Source organism: Bos indicus x Bos taurus, chromosome 1 (assembly GCF_003369695.1).
Source record: "Bos indicus x Bos taurus breed Angus x Brahman F1 hybrid chromosome 1, Bos_hybrid_MaternalHap_v2.0, whole genome shotgun sequence".
In the NCBI taxonomy this organism is placed as follows: Eukaryota; Metazoa; Chordata; class Mammalia; order Artiodactyla; family Bovidae; genus Bos; species Bos indicus x Bos taurus.
The window spans coordinates 96,060,417-96,085,626 of NC_040076.1; positions in this window are offsets into that span (position 1 = coordinate 96,060,417).

Sequence of the window (25,210 nt, forward strand, 5' to 3'; positions counted from 1 at the left end):
GGAAAATCCATGGACAGAGGAGCCTGGTAGGCTGCAGTCCATGGGGTCGCTAAGAGTCACACACGGCTGAGCGACTTCACTTTCATTTTTCTCTTTCATGCATTGGAGAAGGAAATAGCAACCCACTCCAGCGTTCTTGCCTGGAGAATCCCAGGGATGGCGGAGCCTGGTGGGCTGCCGTCTATGGGGTCGCACAGAGTCGGACACGACTGAAGCGACTTAGCATAGCATTAGCATAGCATTAGTCGCTAAGTAACCCTATAGACTCCTCCATCCTTGGGATTTCCCAGGCAAAAATACTGGAGTGAGTTGCCATTCCCTTCTCCAGAGGGTCTTCCTGACCCAGGGATCGAACTGGCATCTCCTGCATTGCAGGTGATCTCCTGAATTGCAGGCAGATTCTTTACCACTGAGCCACCAGGGAAGCGTTTTCAAGTATAATACTCTATAAATAGAAAACATAATAAATGTCTGTGGGATCCCCCTATCAGCAAACTTGTATAAAGATCTGCAGTGGGTCTTGCTCCATACAAAATCGTGGAATTCTGAGAAGACCAGTTAGGTTTTTTCTTCCAGTGTTTATCAGAATGTGTAAAACAGGACTCTAGTTCCATGTGAATATAATAGGTAGTACAACAACAATCACAACAACAAAACCCGAAGGAAATGCACAGTTAAGCAAAATTGAACATTTCCTCACTTTAGGATTTTTCAGGTCTTTATCTGTAAATCTCCATATGTTGATTTACAAAGTATACAGCATTTCCCAAACATACTGCATCATAGAGCCCTTTTATTTACCCACTCAAGAAACACATTGATTCCTAGGTCTGTCTACTGGCTTACAAAAAATTCAGTGAATAAAGACATATAAAACAACACCAGGAGGATTTAACTAGCTATATGCAGAATGTGAGAAATTCTACAAGATAAATGACCTGTTTCTTCAACAACAAAGAAGTAGCATTAACCAAAGGGGATCAGACTTTTACAGAATAAAAAGATTTAAGAGAAAAATTAACCAAATACAATATGTGGACCTTTTTGGATCACGATTCAAACCAATCAAATGTAAACAGACATTTTTGAGATAAGCAAAAAAAAAAAATGAACATGAAGTGGGTATTAAAATTTTTAAGCATTAAACATTTCTAATTCTAATTATTGTTAATTTTACTGGATGTGATAATGGCATTATGGTTATGTTTTTAAGTTTCTTATTATTTTATCAATGGTATTATGATATGTGTTGAGAGAGACAATCTAAACGAAGAGGTAAGCTGAAGCAGGCTCAAATGATTAGATATTGAGTTTATTTGGAAATAGCAGGGGAATTGCAGCCTAGGACACACCAGGCTACATGTGAATCCATTGAGGGTTTGAGGCAGGTGGTATTCTTGGGCAAAAGGTGCAAAGAAAGGGGGTTCAGCCAGAGTCCAGGCAGCAAGTTCATTGAAAATGGGGAAGTATTCATGGTGGATGTTCATTGGTCAGGAGACAGGTTTGGGGAAATTAGTCTTTCCATTCTTCTTAAGTTTTATTTTTCTGGTTGGGGGGGGGGGGCATGCCTGAGATTCTCCATTTCAAATCCTCCCATTCCACTCTAGGCTGAAATCTTATATCAAGGGATACATACTGAAATATTTACAGGCAAAAATTTTAAATGACTGGTATTTTCTTTAAATACACACTGCTGCTGCTACTGCTGCTAAGTCGCTTCAGTCGTGTCTGACTCTGTGTGATCCCATAGATGGCAACCCACCAGGCTCCCCCGTCCCTGGGGTTCTCTAGGCAAGAACACTGGAGTGGGTTGCCATCTCCTTCTCCAGTGCATGAAAGTGAAAAGTGAAAGTGAAGTCGCTCAGTCATGTCTGACTCTTAGCGACCCCATGGACTGCAGCCTACCAGGCTTCTCCATCCATGGGATTTTCCAGGCAAGAGTACTGGAGTGGGGTGCCACTGCCTTCTCCAAATACACACTAGTAGTGCTCTTTTACTTGACATGAATTTTTTTACTTGGTTATGTTGACTTTATAAACGTTTGCTGTCTTTCACACTTAAAATTTGTACACTTTTTGCACGTAAGTTCTTTTTACAAAATTTTACAAAATGCTTAATTTATTGGATTTTTGATTTACAGAAAATACACACAGATGGTTTTAAAAATCAGTTTATATAGAAAGGGTATATATGAAAAAGTATGTCTTCTTCCCCCTGAACCATTTCTTCTCTCAGAGGCAACAACCATTACCAGCTTTCATCTGGAGGTATTTTTCTTTGTGTACAAGTATGTGTGTACAAGCATGTCTTCAAGATAATTCCATGTCAGTGTATATAGATTTTCTAACCTTAATGGTTACATGGATTTCACTATGCATTACACTAGACACCTAGTGCTGGACATTTAGGTGGCTTACCGTTTTGGTGACTGTCCTTACCTATAGGTCTTATACTCATGGGTTTTGAAATATTAATAGATGTTGCCAAATTGTCATCCAAGGTATTTCTATTAATTTATTTCTGTTTCTACCCACCAGTATGTATCAGAGGGCTGGAGTTTAACAGTATACTGATGCATAAGTAGTAATGCCCTCAAGAGGGAGATATTTCAAAATAAATGAACCTTTGATTATAACAGTTCTTATTCAAGTACCTTAAACAAAGAGGACATGGCTTGTTTGTTTATAAAATTAGTACTGAGAAATGTCTACTGGAGTACTTCCAGAGAGAAAAGTTTTCCCTTCTAAATGGTGTGATGCTAAATATAAATTTTGGGAAAATAAAATCAGTAAGAAAACTTTGATTTATCCTTATTTAACAAGAAGACTAATGAGATAAACTCAAAATTTTGAAGGAATGGATTCTGATGTCTTTTCTCTCTGACCTTACCCTTGCTGTTGTTTGGTTCAAGACAGATGCATATAAACCTTATCCATATAAGTCCTCGTTATAGGATTGAAGTTTATGTGAGGGAATTTGGGGAGAATTTAAAGCAGTTTGCTCAACTTTGGATGTTGTCAGGAAGTAGGAGTAATTATGTGATTAAGTTTCTTTATGAATCTTACCTAGGAGGTAGAAAATTTTCACTGGGGCTAAAACTGTAATAATAAAACAACAGTTCCTTATGTTAGCCAGAAAATGGAAACATTTGATGCTTTTTGTTGTTTTAAGAGTGTTGTTTGTCTTTTCTCAGACATGATTACTAAATTGCCTTGCTCTCTCATGGTCACAAAGTGAATTTGTCTAATGTTAATGTTTTGTGAATTTTTTTATGTTTAGTAGAATACCTTTGTCTGCCTGTGAGGCCAGGCCAACTCCTGGTTGCTTTTCTTTTTTTTCAAGAGGTAAGACTCATGAAATTGCAAAGGACATAAAACCCCACCCCCAAATTGACTTAAGTAAAAAGATAAGTCCAGGGCTGTACTGTTTATATTTTTATTGATGAAGTAATTGAGGCTCAGAGTGATTAAGTAGCTGAATAGTCTGATTTCACAGCCTTTGTTTGTTCGCTGACTTCCAGGCACTAAAGTATGAATGAGCAGAAGGAAATGGAGCTACCAGCAGAGCATGAATGGATGGGAATGGGGAGCAGGGAGGGAAAATGTCAGGCGAGTGTATGCTCCTGGTTTTTGTCTCGTCACAACAAAGATTTGGAGTGACGGAAAAGCCCCCTCGGCGTGTCACAGCCCTCGGGTCTTGGACAGACCGTGTTATAGCTCTCAGGTCTCGAACGGACCGTTAGAGCTCTTAGACAAATCAGTGTTACAGCTCAGTGTTACAGCTCTATTTTATTTAGAAGATAGCAGGAAAATCCATCTTCAAGGCGTGAGGGCACGTCGATCCAAAGATGCTAAGAGAAGAGGGCCCCAGCGCGCAGGAGAGAGAGAGAGAGCCCTTTGGTTCCTCTTTTTATATGTTTTTTTTCTTCCCCGAGGCCTGCCCTATGCAAATTGGGCTTTGTCAGGAACTCTGTTCTACCTGAAGTCCTCACTCCGGTCCTCGGACAGTCCCCTCGGACAGTCCCCTCGGACAGTCCTCTGTTCTATTTTTACGGGCTTTTCTCTTCCTTGTCTTTTAGCCACCGCTATTTTGTACTCCCTTTCCCTATTCTAACTACCTAACAGAAAAGTTCCAATAATCAGGGTGGGATAGAGTAAGAAACAAAATGAAATGAAGATGTGTGTTTTAGGGCAAGGGGAGGAGATGATGAATGCCATTTTTAGGAAATTTAGTCTGAAAATAACATGTATTAGTTGGGAGAACATGAAGGCTGGAAAATTAGCCCCCTCAAAAAAATTAGCTAGGAGACTGTAATAGTTACTCGGGCAGGAGGCACTGAGGGTTTGGTTTGAAAGGGAGTGGGTGTGGATCTAAGAGATCCCAATTTCATTTTTTAGTTCAAATCTAAGCAAAGGAGTGGATATGCAAGAACTAGGACTAAGTAGTTCTCCATCTTATCTGGTTCAAAAAACAAAGTAGCACAGAAAATTGTGTGTGGTGTGTCTGTGTGTTTGCGGCCTACACGTACTTTATAGTTTTACCAACACTCATGGAAATATTCCTAGCTCTATGAAGGGCTGTAATTAGATGTTTCCTCCATTAGATGGAGCTGGTGGCTCAGTGGTAAAGACTCTGCCTGCCAATGCAGCAGATGCAGGTTTGATTCCTGGGGTGGGAAGATCCCCTAGAGTAGGAAATGGCAACCCACTCCAGTATTCCTGCCTGGAAAATCCCATGGACAGAGGAGCCTTGAAGGGCTACAGTCTATGCAGTCACAAAGGGTCGGACTCAACTGAACATGAGCACAAATGAATGAAATATCTTTGTTACAAGAGAGTTTATGAATTTTATAAAAGGAATGCTTGATAGATGATGAACTTCAATGGAACAGAAAAGAACTGCAAATTAAAATGATTTTTAGAGTAATCATTTATTTATAATTTTTGAAATATCTAGAGTTTTAAGATGGGTGCCTCTGCACAGGTCTTACACTTTACATACTTTGTTCATAGAAAACATCTTTAATACAACTTTGTTTCTTGTGACTTTCTTCAAAAGGGCCCAAACCAAACCCTATCCCTAGAAGAATGACTGTAACAGTATTTCAGTTAGGATATTTCTCTATACATGTCCACAAACACTTGTTTGCAATTCTGAAATCCAAAAAGCCAGAGTTTGCAAATAAAAAACCAGGAAGCTCAGTTAAATTTGAATTCTAGATAAATATTGAAAAACTTCTCTAGCCCAACTGTGTTTCATGCAATATTTGGGACATATGCTAAAAAGTTATAATATTTGTTGTTTATCTGAAATTCAATCAGACATTCTGTATCCTATCTTGTGAGTGTGTGCCGAGTTGGTTCAGTTGTGTCCGACTCTTTTGCGACCCTGCGGACTGTAGCCCACCAGCCTCCTCTGTCCATGGGATTCTCTAGGCAAGAATACTTGAGTGGATTGCCATGCCCTCAGGGTCTTCCCAACCCGGGGACCAAATCCACATCTCTTATGTCTCCTGCATTGGCAGGTGGGTTCTTTACCACTGGTGCACCTGGGAAGCCCATCTTAGCTTTTAATGCATTCCAAAAACCAAAGATTTTTTTTAACTTACTTGATTGGAGAATGTAACCTAGATAGATAGGATGTTATCTTATAGTAGACTTTACCTCACTTAGTTCAAATATTTGTATGTATAACTGCAAAAATATTAATATGTTTGATTATGCCTACTATCTCTACTTCACTGGGAATGCTACATAATATATGTTATTTGTATCATATTATTGTTTGAAAATCAGAAATGTACTGAATTTTAAAATACAGTTGTCTCCAAGGCTTTTAGAAAAGAAATCATGAAACTGCAATAACTTCTCTTTTTTTTAGTAAGCAAGAAAAATAAGAATACAAAAAATTATTTTTGAAGGTACTGTAAAAAAATTTTTTTTAATCTGAAATTAGTTCTTTATAGGTAATACAACTGAAAATAAACTTAATGGCTTTTGAAAAGAACGTCTTGGCTTTATGCTGCTTCAAAAAAGTTATAAAAGTATTGTAGAGAATAGGGGACCTATGGTTCAAACTGAAAAAACAACGGAGAAATCATTTAGTCATCCCCAGCCAAAACAAAATTACCTCAGACTCTGAAAGTGGCGGCCATCTTCCCTTTCCTTCAAATGAAACAAACCTTATGGAGGGACACTGCCTTATTTCCTTGGCAATATATTCCAGAATGTTGTTACTTTGCTATTTAGGAAATGCTTACTTATTCTTAAATCCGTCTGCTTTTAGCAGATATTTGATAGAGTAACTGTTAATGTCCTTAAAAGAATTGCTCATTAATATGTTCACAAATATACCTTTACCTCATTGAATATCTATTGATTTTCTTCTCAGTTTCTATTTCCAGCTTAAATAATCTCAATTCCCTTCAACATTTTTCTATTGTAACCATTTACAAACTTTTAAATTATTATAAAACATATAAAAATCTTATATGCATTAATGTATTAAAGGAGGATTTATATATATAATGTATATAGGAGGATTACCTTTCTATAGGCATTTTTTATTATATACACATGTCCTAGAATTATGTACCAAAACAGTCTCAATGTTTATAATGTATCTACTAGATTTTTTTTTTCTGGCTAGCTCTTTTTATACTGAATCAATTTCTTCTGATAACTTTGAAAATAAGTTTTTGTCTATTATATATATTATGTAGACATATATATATATTATGTAGACATATATACAGAGAGAGAGAGAGACAGAGAGAGCACTAAGTTTGGTAAAAACCTACGTTGCGTTTATCTTTCAACTTTCTAAAATCAGCTTAATATTTTATTATATACCCTCACATTGTCAGCAAGTTGGTGATGGTTTGGGGCACTAGTTAATAAATAATACTAGTCCTTCAGTTGTGCATTTATGACATGAATCATATCCAAATGGTCTTTTTAGAACCATTGTATGAAGTGGTCTGTTCACAGTGACTGTCAAAATAAATACAAAAAATACATTGTATGGTATAAGTACATTCAACATATTTGTGATCACACCACAGGAATGATTTTGTATAATTACTTTTTAGTTAATAGAACGTAATCATCCTTCCCATAAACATAATTTTTATTGAGTACCTCGTGTAGATTTACCATAATTTACTTCAATCATTTCTCTATTATTAGACATTTTTGGTTATTTTAACTTAATACAGTATAGCAATTAACATAATGTTTTGTTTTAAACATGTGAGATTCTTTAGGATAGATTCCCAATTGTTGAATTGCTAGGTAAAAATGATACATATTGCCACATTTCTTTCCAAAAGGATTATGTCAAATTATATTTTAACCAGCAGTATATGGTTGCGAGTATTAAGGATCTTAAATGCAATTGTTAGGTACCTAAATAGGGTGATCCCTTTCTTATCACTTTTTGGTATGACTCTTTACTCAAGATTTTTATTCAAAGATAACTAAAAGCATCCCCTGGAAATGACTAAATCCACCCTTGGAATGAATGATATGCAGTTTACTAAACCCGATGTTGATACATGGGTTTTAGTTAATATGGAGTTAGAAGTACAGAGAGTTTCTGGTGTTAACAGATCCCTCTTCATTAAAGAATGGTGAGGCTAATCCAACAGGGCAGCATGTAGACAGAGCCTGTGCCCTTCTTTGGAGGCAAAAAAAATTAAGGAAGAACAACCTGCTATTTCTCCCTTATTAAAATAGCATCAAGTTTCCTAGTGGTACTCATCAGGCCCGTTCCCAAACATTCCACTTCTCTTTCTGCACACATGAGACTGCACCTTCCCAACTCCCTTTGAGGTTAACTGTGCCATATGGCTTGCCAGAGCCAATGAAATATGAGAGAAAAGTCACAGATACCACTTCTGGGTGACAGCTGTGTGAGTCAGTGTATGTTTTACCATTGCCCCTTTTTGTGCTTTTTGGTTGTGGAAGCACACATTGAGATGGCATCTCCATCAGCCTGGGTCCCTGATGGCTCAGTGAACATCCTTTCGAATCTGTGATGGATATGGAAGTGTAAGCAAGAAATAAGCACAGTTTTAAGCCACTGAGATTTAAAAAATTTGTTTCTGCATCAAAATCCAGCCCGTTCTGACTGATACACGTCTTTCAACCCAGCTGCATATGGGAGAGGGCTCTTCACCCCCGAACCCCTACCCTCATCGCACCTCCCCCACCAAAGGGCTTATTCATTGTTATCCTTCTATCTCCCATGGTTGCTCACACCTCAGGCAAGTCAGTTTCTTTACTCGATAAAGACTGATAATAAAGGTGCAAATTTTCTGAGTCTCTTTTTCTGCATTCCTCAAGTTCAGATTTTAAAATGTAGAATCCTCACCAACTGTATTTCCACTTCTACTGCCCCAACATACAATTTATTTATTACTGCATGCATCTTTATAAGGGCTTCCCCAATGGCTCAATGGGTAAAAAATCTACTTGCAATTCAGGAGACACTAATTTTGGAGATTAAGAATGTGTGGCTTAGTGTTACTCTGCATAAAAGCTTGGTACCCAAAAGTGATTTCTTCTTTTATCTTATGCTGATGGGTAGGTTATGTAGGTGTCCAAACATCATTTCTTTTGAGAGACAACCTCAAAGTTGGACTTGACCTTGAGATGTTTTCCTTCATTATTAGGACAAAGAGACAACCAAAAACATAAATCATAAAAGCCATACTGTATCTGTAACTGCCTGGATTTTGATACCTGAGTATTTCACACTGATTTATGTGAGGGTTATCAAGACATCTTATGATTGTACAAGGAAATAGACATTGTACGGTAGGTTTTTTAAGTGATTTATTTATTTTTGTTGTGCTGGGTCTTTGTTGCTGCACGTGGGCTTTTTCTAGTTGCACAGAGTGTGGGCTACTCCCTAATTGTCGTGCTTGAGTTTCTCATTGCTATGGCTTCTCTTGCTTTGGAGCACAGGCTCTAGGGCTCACAGGCTCAGAAATTATGGGACATGGGCTGAGTTGTTCCGTGGCATGTGGAATCTTCTCTGAACAAGGATCAAACAGGAAAGTTCTGTATAGTAGTTTAGAATGATGCTCTGGAAAGAGAGAGCTGGATTTTGTACCCTGGACTTCCCTCAGTGCAAACCAAGGATGCTGAAACCTATCATGAAGACTTGCTATGAACATTTAGTGTGGGTGTAACAGGAGAGAATAAAATCATTATTCATAATCCCCCTTCACTTTGTAAAGAAGACCCTTAACTTCTTGACAACTGAATATATAAATATGCAGGACGGAGATGGGGCTTCCCTGGTAGCTCAGCTGGTAAAGAATCTGCCTGCAATGCAGGAGACCCTAGTTCGATTCCTAGGTCAGGAAGATCCCCTGAAGAAGGGACAGGCTACCCACTCCAGTATTCTTGGGTTTCCCTGGTGTTTCAGATGGTTAAAGAATCTGCCTGCAATGCGGGAGGCCTGGGTTAGATACCTGGGTCGGGAAGATTGCCTGGAGGAGCGGATGGAAACCTATTCCAGTATTCTTGCCTGGAGAATCCCTATAGACAGAGGAGCCTGGCGGGCTGCAGTCCACGGGGTCGCAGAGTCGGACATGTCGCAAAGAGTCGGACGTGACTGGGCGACTAAGCACAGCACAGGATGGAGTTGAGAGACTGGAGGAAGAAAAGGGAGCTGGTGCGGCTGGAGGTTCTCTGAAGGATGAAGGGTGACAAGGAAAACCCCAGCTTTACTGGCAGCAAAGCTGAAGAGTGAGGGAGGAAAGACAGCATTGGATTGGATGTTTGCTGCAGTTTGTCGAGAATGTGTAATGTAAGACTTCTTTTCTATTTCCCATTTGAAATCTGTAGTAAGAAAAATCTTGAAGTGCTAGGAATTACTGTCTCATGTAAAATGAGGCAGGGCATAAGTGCCCACTGGTGTTGGGTAAGACAGAGAGCCTGTGAGGTTGAGTGACAGCCTATCTCTTCATTATAAAGAAAACTACTGCACTGCCTGGCAGGTCCAGGAGTCACCCCCACCCCCTCCACCCATGCACTCATTGTCTGAAAGAAAAGATGTTTTGTGCCAGGAACAACAGTGGACATTTATGGCATCTGAACAGAGTCATATCTGCAAAGATCTGTGATACAGCAATTAGAGACTTAAGTAGCAATATAATTAAAGAAGACATTGTTTCTTGAAGTATAAGACTCGAACAATTGGAGACAGAAAGATGAAGAATTCAAGCACAATATAAAGAAATAAAATATTGGAGTGAGGACTGTGTCTGGCACATGATTCAATCCAGCAAGGGGCACAGAGCTGTATCCCTGAAATGATACTGAAAGGCTTTGAGAATACAAGACTAGATGAAATCATGGCTTCCCTAGTAATTTCTCTAATCATTTCTGATTCACAGTTTCTTCTGCATCCTAGAGAGAAAAGTTTGGGGATAATACAGTTTTGTTTGCATACTGTTTATATGATATTGTTTTTGTTTCATTTGCGGGCTTTTTTTTTTTCTTGGTAAAAAGCATTTAGTCAACATGAAAGGTTCAAAGACACATCTCATAACCCACTACCCAGAAATCACATGTTAATATTTGAGCATCACTCAGAATTTCTCTAAGGATACATTGAAGAATGAGTAGAAATAATTTTACAGCATTTTTGTTATCTAGCTATGTAAGTATTGTATGTTATATAATTATATCATTATATGTCAATATAAATGTTACCAGATCTTCTTTTAAAAAGCATAACCACTAAGTAATTTGAAATTAAAGCTAGTGTGTGCTCTGGGAAACCCTGACATTGGGGGCTTTGTTTAGAGGGTTTTGGGGCTCTGTTTTTAACTTTGAAAGTGAAAGCCGCTCAGTCGTGTCCAACTCTGCAACCCCACGGACTGTAGCCTGCCAGGCTCTTCTGTCCATGGAATTCTGCAGGCAAGAATACTGGAGTGGGTTGCCATTTCCTTCTCCAGGAGATCTTCCCCACTCAGGAATCAAACTAGGGTCTTCTGCATTGCAGGCAGATTCTTTACCAGCTGAGCCACCAGGGAAGCCCTTTAATACAGGTCATTTTACTTGGTTCTTCTTAATTAAACGCTTAATGCAGACCAGGAAGCAACAGTTAGAACTGGACATGGAACAGACTGGTTCCAAATAGGAAAAGGAGTACGTCAAGGCTGTATATTGTCACCCTGCTTATTTAACTCATATGCAGAGTACATCATGAGAAACTCTGGACTGGAAGAAACACAAGCTGGAATCAAGATTGCTGGGAGAAATATCAATAACCTCAGATATGCAGATGACACCACCCTTATGGCACAAAGTGAAGAGGAACTAAAAAGCCTCTTGATGAAAGTGAAAGAGGAGAGTGAAAAAGTTGGCTTAAAGCTTAACATTCAGAAAACTAAGATCATGGCATCTGGTCCCATCACTTCATGGGAAATAGATGGGGAAACAGTGGAAACAGTGTCAGACTTTATTTTTCTGGGCTCCAAAATCACTGCAGTTGGTGACTGCAGCCATGAAATTAAAAGACGCTTACTCCTTGGAAGGAGAGTTATGACCAACCGAGATAGCATATTGAAAAGCACAGACATTACTTTACCAACAAAGCTTTGTCTAGTCAAGGCTATGGTTTTTCCCGTGGTCATGTATGGATATGAGAGTTGGACTGTGAAGAAGGCTGAGCGCCGAAGAATTGATGCTTTTGAAGTGTGGTGTTGGAGAAGACTCTTGAGAGTCCCTTGGACTGCAAGAAGATCCAACCAGTCCATTCTGAAGGAGATCAGCCCTGGGATTTCTTTGGAAGAAATGACGGTAAAGCTGAAACTCCAGTACTTTGGCCACCTCATGTGAAGAGTTGACTCATTGGAAAAGACTCTGATGCTGGGAGGGATTAGGGGCAGGAGGAGAAGGGGATGACAGAGGATGAGATGGCTGGATGGCATCACTGACTTGATGGATGTGAGTCTGGGTGAACTCCGGGAGTTGGTGATGGACAGGGAGGCCTGGCGTGCTGCGATTCATGGGGTCGCAAAGAGTCAGACACGACTGAGCGACTGAACTAACTAACTAACTAACTAAAATTCTTAGAAAAGACACTTAGGTACCTAACCTAGATGGATACAAGATTACATCTATGGCTATGTTTTTGAATCCTAGATGTGGACTAGGTCAGTAGCCAGCCTTATGAAAGCTTATCTCAACAAAACTCCTTTCTTCACAAGTGTACACCATTATATATTAAGCAACCTAGAATTTTTTTCTACTACCTTTCCCCCAAATTATGAAAGTGATAAATACTATAAAAACAATACAAAATAGGAAAGTATAAAGAAGATAATGAAAACCATACTTAATCACACCACCCAGAAATAAACCTTTAGTTCAGTTCAGTTCAGTCGCTCAATCATGTCCCAACTCTTTGCGACCCCATGGACTGCAGGACACCAGGCCTCCTTGTCCATCACCAACTCCCAGTGATTACTCAAACTCATGTCTATTGAGTCGGTGATGTCATCCAACCATCTCATCCTCTGTCGTCCCCTTCTCCTCCTGCCTTCAGTCTTTCCCAGCATCAGGGTCTTTTCTAATGAATCAGTTCTTCACATCAGGTGGCCAGAGTATTGGAGTTTCAGCTTCAGCATCAGTCCTTCCAATGAATGTTCAGAACTGATTTCCTTTAGGATGGACTGGTTGGATCTCCTTGCAGTCCAAGGGACTCTGAAATAAACCATGGCTCCTACCAAAGTTAAAATTTGAATTTTGGAAACTAAGTTGATGAGTTTATAAAGAATAAACCTGGAAATCAAAGATTTGCCTTTGACCAAGATTGAGGTACATACACAAGTTCTTAAAATTCACTGGAGGGGACTCCCCTGCTGGTCCAACGGTTACGACCTCACCTTCCAATCCAGGGGGTGCAGGTTTGATTCCTGGTCAGGGAGGGAAGATCCCAAATGCCTCACAGCCAAAAAATAAAAGCATAAAACAGAAGCAATATTGTAATAAATTCAATAAAGACTTTAAAAATGGTGTAAGCAAAATGAATATTTTTTTTTAATTTATTGGAGAAATATTCAGTTTTCAAAATTGTTTCTTAAGCACTCTAGGATTTAAGTGTTTGGAACTACAGAAATGAACATTTGATTTATTGAAATAACCATTAACTATTTACTTCCATGCTGAATTTGCCTAACTACCAAACTAGGAATGTATTTATTGCTCTAGGTTTTCTATCACAGCTGATATCTGTGAGTGCAGAAACAAGGGGAAAGTGTCCACTTTCTCCATTATTATTGTAGAACAGGGGACTTCTTTTCTCTTTTTCTATTATGTATCCTGCAAGTACACTTTATTATAATGTTCCTTAATTGCTTTACCTGTCTTCATTTGTTGTGTTGCTTTCCCGATTTTACTGTGAGAAATAAGATGGAAGTGAATGAAGAATGTCATTTTAAATAATTAGGACTCGATATATTGACCCATATCACCCTGCAGTCACTTAGAAATTATTAAATTCTATGGAAAAAGTCACAAAACACTAAGCCTAGTGAGGAATCTGTATACAAGTCTGCTTTAGGGTGTTTGATATAGTGCTTTGGTAAAGCAGAGGCTTTGTCTAGAAAGATGAAGTTCAGTTGTTGTTCAGTTGCTAAGTCATGCCTGATTCTTTAGGGTCAAACCCCTATCTCCTGCATTGCAGGTAGATTCTTTACCACTGAGCCACCTGGGAAGCCGCCAAAATACCTGATGTGCTGTGCTCAGTCCTGTCTGACTCTTTGCGACCCCAGGGACTGTAGCCCATCAGGCTCTTCTGCCCATGGGATTTCCCAGACAAGAATACTGGAGTGAGTTGCTGTTTCCTCCTCCAGGGGGTCAAACCCAGGTGTCTTGCTGTCTTCTGCTTGGCAGGTGGATTCTTTACCACTGAACCACTGGTACTGGTACCACTGAGCCACTTTACTTACTGAGCCTGGTAAGAGCAATGTTTTCTGGAGGGTGTGTTTAACTCCCACTAGTGGAGAGGAAGAAATGTAGACAGATTCCCCAGTATTTTGATTAGCCTACAAAATTTATCTAATTAGATGATTTTCCCTAAGCATATTAGACTTGCTAATTAATTTTCACTTAATTAAGCTAGAGAAAGCTGGTCACCATTAAAAAAAAAAAAGCTCTCATTTCCTACACATTTATAAACAAGATTATCCTTAATGGCTGCTGCTGCTGCAAAGTCACTTCAGTCGTGTCCGACTCTGTGTGACCCCATAGACAGCAGCCCACCAGGCTCCCCTGTCCCTAAGATTCTCAAGGCAAGAATAGTGGAGTGGGTTGCCATTTCCTTCTCCAATGCATGAAAGTGAAAAGTGAAAGTGAAGTCGCTCAGTCGTGTCCAACTCTTAGTGACCCCATGGACTGTAGCCTACCAGGCTCCTCCATCTATGGGATTTGCCAGGCAAGAGTACTGGAGTGGGGTGCCATTGCCTTCTCCCATCCTTAATAGAGATGTTTAGAAATGAACTGAAATGTCTTTAGCATATTTTATTTCTTAGTCAAACCAAATAAGTCAGAACCCTGATACGGAAAACTTGCCACTTCATTTTGGGCTAAAATCTTAAAAAATAATCTGACTAGATTTCTCCTCAAATCACTGTTTTAGGATCATCTTATTATTATTGTTTTTAAAATTATTTTGGCTGCCCACCACACACATGTGGAATCCTAGTTCCTTGACCAGGGGTTGAACCAACAGCTTCTCCATTTGAAAGGAGGAGTCCTAACCACTGGACCACCAGCAAAGTTTCCAGGACCACATTTTATTTCTAACCACACTCATCCACCAAAGAGGAAAACATATCAGTGATTTTGAAAATACCCTTGCTACTGCTGTGTTTAAAAAGAAATATGTGTCTTATTGAGGAATCTGTGACTGGCATTTTTCATGAACTGATGGACATCTATTCAGCCAGGGCACTGCCCTACTCAAAACACGTTTTTCCTCTCAGCATTCTTAAGGAGCTCTGTGCACTCGCAGGATGCCAAAGATAACATCTAGATCAGCAATTTCTCATAAATCATTGGAACACGGAACATGAAACAAGAAGAAGAAATCAGGAATTCAATAATAAATATGGCAAGGTGCACAAACAAGAGAATTGAAACCAGATGAAAAGGAGCCGTTCAGAACAGAAGGTCAAGAAACGCGTTTCCCCCACTCCCTCAAAGGCTTGGAGTAATCCCTCTGGTTGTTCTTCCCATCCAGCTTACTGCTCTGAGTTGGTTTTGGAATATTTATGTGGTGGATTTAAGGCCTTAACATACAACTGGAAAATTAGTGTTGTTTATCTTAGCGTGCTTGAAGCCCCAGGCTGTTATGAAATGAAGAAGAAAAGAGTGTTTATTGTACTTTAGGGAAAACTGTGCCCATAAGCCTTGAAATAAACTCTAGATACGTGTGTATACACATAGCTCAGTTTATACAACAGATCTTTTTAAAACTCGAAGTTACATACGTGATAATAAAGTAATGTGATTGGTTCTCTTTTAAAACAAAATGTCAGGATTTCTCAGGAGCCATCTTAGGAAGATAGGCTTATCTTAACACCATTGGCATTACTAAATATGTTATGGGAATATCTCTTTGAGTCTTGAAACACTGCAGTTCAGTTTTAAAAACAGATTCTCTGGTGGCAAGTCATCATCATTTGTCAGTGGATTTGAACTTCTGGAAACCTAGTCATTTGGTGACAAATATGGTAAATGATGTAGGTGAAACGATTTGTTAAAAACAATGTAGAATAATACATTAATAATAAAAACCTTTCCTATTTCCAAGGAAAGATTATGAAATATGAGCAATGTCTCCCACACAATTATTCAATAATGTAAGCTGAATATTAGGGTTTTTTAGACTTTGTTTATCTTAGAAAGTCTCATTTTACTCTTTCATTGTGAATATTTTAATTTAACGTTAAATCACAATGAGAGTTCACTTGTTAAGGGCATTCCTCTTAAGCAATCATTATAGACTAAAGATATTATGATGTGATAAAATAAATAGTTGACCACTTTGTCAGTTCAGGTTTATGAACGTTTGAATGCTTGTTTTTCAAAATCTGAACAATTTCATGGCATATTTTGTCCTGGAATTATCTTTAAGATACTGAGTTGATGTACTTTCCCCCCTTCCAGTCTCCTTAGGTTGATTTGTTTCCCCTTGATGTTAGTTTCCTGTGTTAGCCTTGTCAGAACTGGGCCCTTGCACCAACTGAAAGCTTCTGTTAGCTGCTTTCTCAGAGGACCAGTTCCTTCTCTGCAGAGAGGCATTCTCTCCTCTACGGTCACCATTCAAAAGCAGCCTATTTCTGTTTTGTCTCCTAGGTTTCTTGAGACATCGGAAGGCATCGTTGCATGTGCTTAAGTGAGTGGGTATAACCAGAAGATCTGGACCAGTTACTGGCCTTCTGCTTGCCAACCTTGCATCCTCATCCAAATTGCTTAACTGCTCTGTACCTCAGCCTTCTCATGGGCAAATGTGAAAAAAAATCATGACTCCTTATTTATGGTATTGTGAGGTTTAAATGTGTTAATGTATTCAAAATGCTGCAAAGAGCATCTGGCATGTGGTGAGTCTCAGTAAACACTTGCTATTATCATTACATTAAAATAAACGTACAGAGTGAGCCTTTTTGCTGTTATAATTTTTCTTTAATTTTGAAACTTATGGAGAACATTTTCTGATACTTGTAAACATGTTTTATAGCTGATGCCATTTTAGTTTGTGGATGTACCACAATTTACTACAAAAATTATTATGTTTGATATTTAAGTGATTCCCAGTTTTTGCTGTTTTAAATGATGTGATATCTTTGTTCATCTTTGTTTTCCTAAAATAGTAGGAGTTCCTGAACAATTCCATGGGATGTATGCATTTTAATCCTTTTAATTTTTAGTTTTTTTCTAAATGGGACACTAGAGGGACTCTGCTGGTGGTCCAGTGGCTAAGATTCTGCACTCCCAACGCAGGGGGTCCTGGTTCGGTCCCAGGTCAGGGAACTAGATACCACATGCCACAACTAAAGATCTTATATGCCTCAGTGGAAATCAGAGATGCCTCGTGCCCAACTGAGACCTTGTGCAACCAAATAAATAATATAAATATCAAGGCAAATAAATAAATTGGACACTATAAATGTATGAACTTACACTCACTCCCATCTGTAGAGTCTGTATTGATTTCTGTAGCTCCCTGTGCACACTGCAGTATGCACATAATTCCTCCTGTTGTACTTTAACCTGTGAACCCCTGCTGCACATTTACCAGATTCCTCACGTGGAAAAACAGGTTTCGCTGGTTCAGTCATCCATATCGATGATTGATGTGCTTGGGATGTGTCACCCCAAGTGTTTGGTTCTTCCTCCTTGCCTTTGTCTTTCATCTTGATTTGCTTTTTCATTGTTCCTATTCCTTGATCCTTTTACATCCCGTTACATATCTGTCTCTCCAGGAAGGCACAAGCTTCCAACGTCAGGAATTTTCTTCAGACAAGCTATCACCAGAGTTCTTGAAAACTTAGGGTCAACTGCAGCACAAAGATGGATCGTCTTCCTTTAAGCCAGAGACTATGTAAGAAGAACAAAAAGGAAGTGTCACAATGAAAACAGAGACAGGAAAAACAAAAAAATAAGTGACAAAACAGATACAAATGAGGGCAGTCAGGAATTTGTTAAGGGGCATAATTTTAAGGTATGGGGAAGTTTTTTATATACTGAAATGAAAGCATTCAAGAGATATTGTTAAGCATGAAAACAAGGTGTGGAACAGTGTAATCGAACACTGTGTTCCTCTTTGCATTAGAAAATAGGGTCTAAGAATATATGTGTATTACTTTTTATGCATAACATACCTCTGCCAGAACGCAAAGAATACCAAGGGCTCTGATTTCCCCTGGAGAGGAAAACTGGGGAGTGGAGAAGAGGGATGTGAAAAGATTCTTTTCACTATCTAGCCTTTTGTACCATCTGAATTTTATATATGAATGTATTGTCTATTTAAAAGTAGGTAAGTAAAATATATTAAAACTAATATGGAATGCTTTGTTTTACCCCTTAACTTACATAATGGTGCTTTTCTTTTTAGAATCCATTTTCTGCCTTTATCCTAAACTGTCCTATTAGCGTATGTAATAAAGAACCTCTGAGAATAAAACGCTTTCTTCTGACAAAATTGTTAATTGTAAATTTCAATTATCTGCAGGCTGGATATGACAAATCTCTGTCATATAAAATCTTTGCAGGTTGTCTTCATTTTCTTTTTATGTTTGGTGAAAACTAAGGGCTTAGAGGGTAGGAGGACAGTAATTGCTTCCAGGTTTCATAAAATCAGTGGCAGGGTTGGGAAAAAAAAGGGTAAGCTTTTCTATCTCTTTTCTCTTCTTTCTTCTGTTTTTGCTTTTTTTTTTTTTCCCAAAAGAGGAAGCTCATTATGTTTAAGCTCCCACAGCTATATAGTCCAAAAACATTTTGGTCCTTTTTTTTCTTTTTTGCAGTACTCAAATAAAACTCAGAATGATACACTTGGACAAGTGGTCTTAACAGCAATGAAAACAAACACTTTATGAAAACAACATCTATAAGCCTCAGTCTCTTGTCTTTTATCTTTACTATTTTCTCTGAGTCTGGCATGAAACAGACACACACCCATCTCCACAGGGGTTAAACAGAGAACCATCCAAACATTACAAAGCGCCTTCCAGAATTTTGATGACTTCCATTCCCCAACTCTGGTGCACAAGGCTTGGCTGGTAGTGCAGGGACCACGGTGTCCTGGCAGGAACAGGCACTCGAACTGAGTGTACCAGAGTCAGCAGTTCTCCTCGGCCCTGCACACGATGCCCACATCTTAGAACAAGCCTCAGTCCTCTGTACAAGGAGCAGAGCATGCCTAGCTTGTTCCACATCTGGGTCAAAGTCAATTTCTGCTCAAACTTAGAGTTGAGTCTTTGCTCCTACTTTGTTTTAGGCCAGCTTTTAGCATGACTTTGTTTAATTAGCTAAGCTTTTCCTTCTGTATATGATCAAAGGTAGGGACAGAGGCAGAACTGAATGATCTGTATTTCAGTGGAATCAGGACAAAGCTGGGGGCTAAGGCATTATTTCCTGGGTCTATCTCAGAGAAAGGACCCTCTCTGGAGCCTGAACTCTAAATCCAGAGGGGTTGTACACAGGGGAAAAAATACAAATGATGCCTTAGATGCTAGTAGTGGTTTGAGTGTTTTGTGGGTAATTCCTATATTCTTCTTTATAACTTTTTATACTTTTTCACATTTCCTACTATAAGCCCACTACTTAGTGGGTCTGTAAGCTTGAGTAGGTTACATTATCCTGTGAAACATCTTAAGAAATCTTTAAATGGGGACAAGAGTAAAAGTTCTCAGGGCTTATGGAAGGGGTGACCTGAGGTCATGAATGTACAGTGTCTGACCTGCAGTTGTCACTCCATGGGCTCTAGTTCCCTCACTACTGTGCTCTTCTTCACACTCTGCTTTCATTATGGGGCTTGATTTAGGACCAGCTGGGAGGTTCCTTCTGTGAGAGAAGATCTGTCCACAATTCTGCTTCTTGAAGTTTAGTGTCCACCAGAATCTCCTTGAGGGCTTGTTCAAAACAAACTGTTAAGTTCCCTCCCTAATGTTTCTGATTCAATAGGCCTGGGTGGGGTCTGAGAATTTACCTTTTTAGCATGTTCCCGATGATGTTAATGTCCCTGATCCAGGGAACACACTCTGAGTACCATGGGTCTACAAGATGCATAACAAAAATTAATTTCAAATTATTCTAAACATGAATATCTGATCTCTGTCTTTCTTCACTCCCTTTCTCCCTTCCTCCTCACACCCACTTATTTTTTTTCTAATTTGGAGGTTATAGAAACCACCAGACTCTATTTCTCATCTCTGTATTTTGAGTCAACAGCTCGATTCTCTTCTTATGTCAAGAAGCCAGGGGGAAGCAATAATGCTGTTTTGCTCGAAGTATCTTATTTCATTTGAATACCAAAAGAAAGAGGGACAAGCATTCTCTGGACAGCCCCTAATCTGGACTGATATATTTTACTAATAATAGAAAGATAGGCTCTTTGAAGACTGATGCTTAAAAAAAGTTGGAAGCACTATAGGCATCCTGGTGCCAGGCAGTCTTTTTATATTTAGGATTTGTTTAATCTTTTATCAATATAAATATTTGAGAAATAAAATGGTCAGGAAAATTACTAAGGAAAACATTTGAGGCTAGTGTGTGTGGAGTAAGAGCTTGATGCCTGAAAAGGCCCTCTTGGTCTTTCTAAATACTACAAGGCAGAGATGCTGTGCTTGGGATTCACGAACCCCCTGAAGTTAAATGCAAGAGGGTGTGTTTGCTTCTCTTTCTGGGAAGAGGGACTATGGCCTTCAGTGGACTTTGACTTAGAAAAGATTAATACTGCCATGGAGACTTCCTTGGTCAAAAGTCATATGTTAATTTCTTGATGAATAAAGCAAATTTCTAGTGGGAAAAGGAGCTGGGTGCATGCACTGGCAACTGACCTATTGAAATATGAGTGAGGAGTGAAGTCTACCAGTGAACTCTGTCAGGGAACCACTGCTTTATCCTTTCTCAGCTTTAGTTCCCTCATCTGTAACCGGTAGTTAATAAAGATAGTCACCTAGCTGAGCTGTCGTCCAGTTTAATGAGAAGTTTGCAAGGCCCTTAACATAGTGCCTGGTTTGTGGTTGATGCTAAATCAGTGGCAGCAAGTTGCAGTGGACGTCACGGCAAGTCTTTGGTTCCAACTCAAGGATCAGAGGTCTCCCCCAGGGAGGTAGGGTTATTACCCTCATTTTACAAATCATGAAACTGGGGATCATTTTCAGGACTTAGGGTGAGTTGTTATTTTATTAGCGCCCTGTTTTCTGCCAGTAAAATTGTATCATGTCATTATGTAAAAAATATAAATATTTTCTCTTTGTAGGAAACACTGTGATTTTCAAGCACTCAACCTCACAAACAAGCCTGAAAACCACTGGCCAAAGTAGGGTTTTGGAAAATAGCTTGACCAAGGCTGAGAATCTTAATCGCTTGATTCTAAACTCTGTGCTCTACCCACCTAACCACTGCCCTGGCTGGGAGTAACGCTAGTCCCTCCCACTTCTGTATCTTGTACCTTGGAATTAGTTTCGCATTTAAGCAAACACGTAGCTAGGAAAATGGAAATATGATACACACCGACACTTGCAAAACAACAGCACACACATACTAAAAAAATTTTTTTTTCTGGAAAAGGTAAATGCAGACCCCTGAGTAACATAACATTTTAACCTACACTGCGGAGGTTGATGATAGCACAGCTGAAATGCTTACCGTGACTGTCACAAATGCTATGAGTCTCTCGTGTTGTCACAGTTTCTTCTCTTAGCCAAGGACCTCACCAGTGGAGCCATTAGGGTCTTGCTACTCAAAAATGCGGGCTACACAGTCACAGTCGGATCAGTATCCCCAGGGAGCTTGTTAGAAATGCAGAATCTCAGGCCCACACCCACTGCTGAATAAAAATGTACATTTTAATAAGATCCTCTGGTGATTCATATGCACATTAACATTTGAGAAGCCTGTGTTCAGGTAGCCAAAAAGTTTCTTCTGGGGAGTGTGAGAAGCTGCACCGTCTCCCCCCCCCGCCCCACCCCTCGCCCACCCACCTCCTCACACCCTGTGGTTTCTGGCTCACTGCTGCGTCCAGAGGATGTGCCTCATTTTGACCAGGGTTAACTGCCATCCTCTGAAAAGCCCAGAACCTAGAGAATTAGCAACCGGAAACAATCCCTTTGTTGCAGGAAGGGGCACCCCTTCCAGGGCCTGAAACTGGGCTCTTGTCTAACACTCGGAAATGAATTGTCCTAGGAGACACATGTGCTGACAAAGCAATAGATTTTATTGGGAAAGGGCACCTGGGTGGAGAGCAGTAGGGTAAGGGAACCCAGGAGAACAGCTCTGCCACATGGCTCGCAGTCTCGGGTTTTATGGTGATGGGATTCGTTTCCCGGTTGTCTTTGGCCAATTGTTCTGACTCAGAGCCTTCCTGGTGCACGCCTTGTTCAGCCAAGATGGATGCCAGAGAGAAGGATTCTGGGAGGTGGTCGGACATGTGGTGTCTCCTTTTGACCTTTCCTGAACTCTTTCGGTTGGTGGAAGCTTATTAGTTCCATGTTCCTTACCAGAACCTCCTGTCCTAAAACAACTCATGCAAATGGTTACTATGGTGCCTGGCCAGGGTGGGCGGTTTCAATCAGTGTGCTTCCCCTAACACCTTGTTTCAACAAAATTTTTCTGCTTGGGCACTAGTGGGTAAAGTGTTAAGGCAGTGCTCCCAGTGACAGACAGAGCTCCTAGAGCAAGCTTTAAATGACTTGATGAAATCAATGGCTATTGAGGACTCTGGGGTTAGTGGTTCAGTCGCTAAGTCGAGTCTGACTCTTGCTGAGGCAGGAGGTAGATGGGCACCCCCAGGGTAAAGCAACTGGAGATTCATTCCCTATTGACTGACACTCCAAGAAGAGGAGAGCAGGACAATTAAGGGAGAAGGCTGGGCCATGCCCAGACCACATATCTCTCATTCCCGAAGTCAGGAAACCTCCCTGACCACACGTGCACAGAAAAGCTCCTTGCAGGCCAAAGTGGGAGCAACGTCAAGGGATTCTCTACCCATATGCCTTTTTGGTAGGACCCACCTTGGCTAAGAGATGTGTGCACGTGTGGAAGGATCCTGAGATATACCATGTATGGACTGGGAACCAAGCAAATTAAAATGATTGGCCAAAGGAGAACTGGAAGAAATGCACCATATAAGTGATTTAAACTTCCATGAGGGCACAGCTCAGGGATTCTCCCTCTGAGTCAGCCTGTGTGTCTCTTCACATGTATTGTACTCTTTCCTCTTAATAAATACTTAATTTGCTTCACTAGTTTCTGTCTTTGTGGAAACTCTTTTCTGCAAAGCCGAGGGACCAGGGCCCTTGTCACTGACTACTGGTCTAGTGGCTAGGATTTCACAGCAGCGACCCAGTTCAATCTCTGGCTGGAAATCCAAGCCTCTCTTCAAGGTGTTGCAGGCTGAGGCCATCAGAGATCACTGCGATCACAAAGACTGTAGCCTGCCAGTCTCCTCTATCCATGGAATTCTCCAGGGAAGAATACTGGAATGAGTTTTCTTGCGCATGTGTGGTTGGGGAGGTCTCCTGATTTGCGGAACGAGAGATATGTGGTCTGGGCAGGGCCCCACCTCCTCCCTTAATTGTCCTGCTATTCTTGTCTTGGAGTTTCAGTCAATAGGAAATGAACCTCCCAACCCAGGGATCGAACCTGGGTTCGATCTGCATTACAGGCAAATTCTTACTGTCTTACTGTCTGAGTCACAAGGAATTCTGACCCATTGTAATTAGGAGCTTACTGGAGAAGAGGAGGGGTTAGGAAGTGATGAGTGAGGCCTATTTAAAGTTGAAACATGGTTTCCACTTCTTGTTTTAACCCCTTCCTAGGGTCCTGTTCTAGGTATGGCTAAGCCATTTACCAAGCAGAACTGCATTTGGTCAAAGTGCTTTATGTCAGTTCCACAGATACTAATTTTCAGAAAGTGTACCTGCCCTGGGCAAGCTCATTTGATTCCATTAGTAGCCAAGAACAAGCTGACCATGTAGATTCTGCGGCTGTCATTTCAATGTCACTATCACTATCACGTTGAAATCCACAAAGGATTTAAATAGCACCATCCCTATTATTAAAATGGTCCTCAAACTTGGGATGCAAAACTCCCCAAGGTATGGAAAAGATGATGGCAGGTCCCCAAAGAGAGAAGAAAGAAGGCACATTGAGACCCCATGCATGGGAGCCATGGAGATAGTCATGGTAGGGCCAGCCTTTGACGTGAGAAGCCCTGAGACTCTGCAGCAGCAAGTTCAGTGTGGTCTCCTCACAGACTTGGGGAAGTTTAGTGACTTGGTGAGATCATGGAACTGAAAAGAGGCAGAACTGGAACTAGAATTGAGTTTAATGGATTCCTTTGGCCTGGGAAAGTCCCGACTAGGAAAAAAAAAGTTTGCTACTCAAACTTTAGTCACCTCACAATCATCTGGAAGGCTCGTTGAGACATGGAGTACTGGGTTCCACCCAGATTGTATGGCTCAGTAGGTTTGGAGTGGAATCTGAGGGATGGCATTTCTAACAAGTTCCCAGGCATTGCAAATACCACACTTTGAGAACCACTGCTCTACTGGCTCTCTCCACTGCTAGATAGACAGTTCTGACTTTGCTTTCTTAACAGGTCACTACCATGTTCTTAGCTTCTCTAGGGCTCTGTCTATTGGAGTACAGCAGAGAAAAATATTAATCCATAATAGGGACAGGACAATGGGGGAAGGCTTTTGCTTGATGGTCAAATCCCAGATTTTTATTCTATAGTAGTGTTGGAGAAGACTCTTGAGAGTCCCTTGGACTGCAAGGACATCCAACCAGTCCATTCTGAAGGAGATCAGCCCTGGGATTTCTTTGGAAGGAATGATGCTAAAGCTGAAACTCCAGTACTTTGGCCACCTCATGCGAAGAGTTAACTCATTGGAAAAGACTCTGATGCTGGGACGGATTGGGGGCAGGAGGAAAAGGGGACGACAGAGGATGAGATGGCTGAATGGCATCACTGACTCGATGGACGTGAGTCTGGGTGAACTCCGGGAGTTGGTGATGGACAGGGAGGCCTGGCGTGCTGCGGTTCATGGGATCGCAAAGAGTCGGACATGACTGAGTGACTGAACTGAACTAAACTGAACTGAATACTAGAGCCTACAGACACATGCACCAAAGGAAGCCTGAGACGCTAAACTGACACATTCAATAAAATGTTAAGAGAAAGGGAGATATATTAAAAGTCCATTTTATGCTGGAGAGGGTGTGGAGTAAAGGGAACCCTCTTACACTGTTGGTAGGAATGCAAACTAGTACAGCCACTATGGAAAACACTGTGGGGATTGCTTAAAAAACTGGAAATAGAACTGCCATACGACCCAGCAATCCCACTGGTGGGCATACACACCAAGGAAACCAGAATTGAAAGAGACATGTGTACCCCAATGTTCATCGCAGCACTGTTTATAATAGCTGGGACATGGAAGCAACCTAGATGTCCA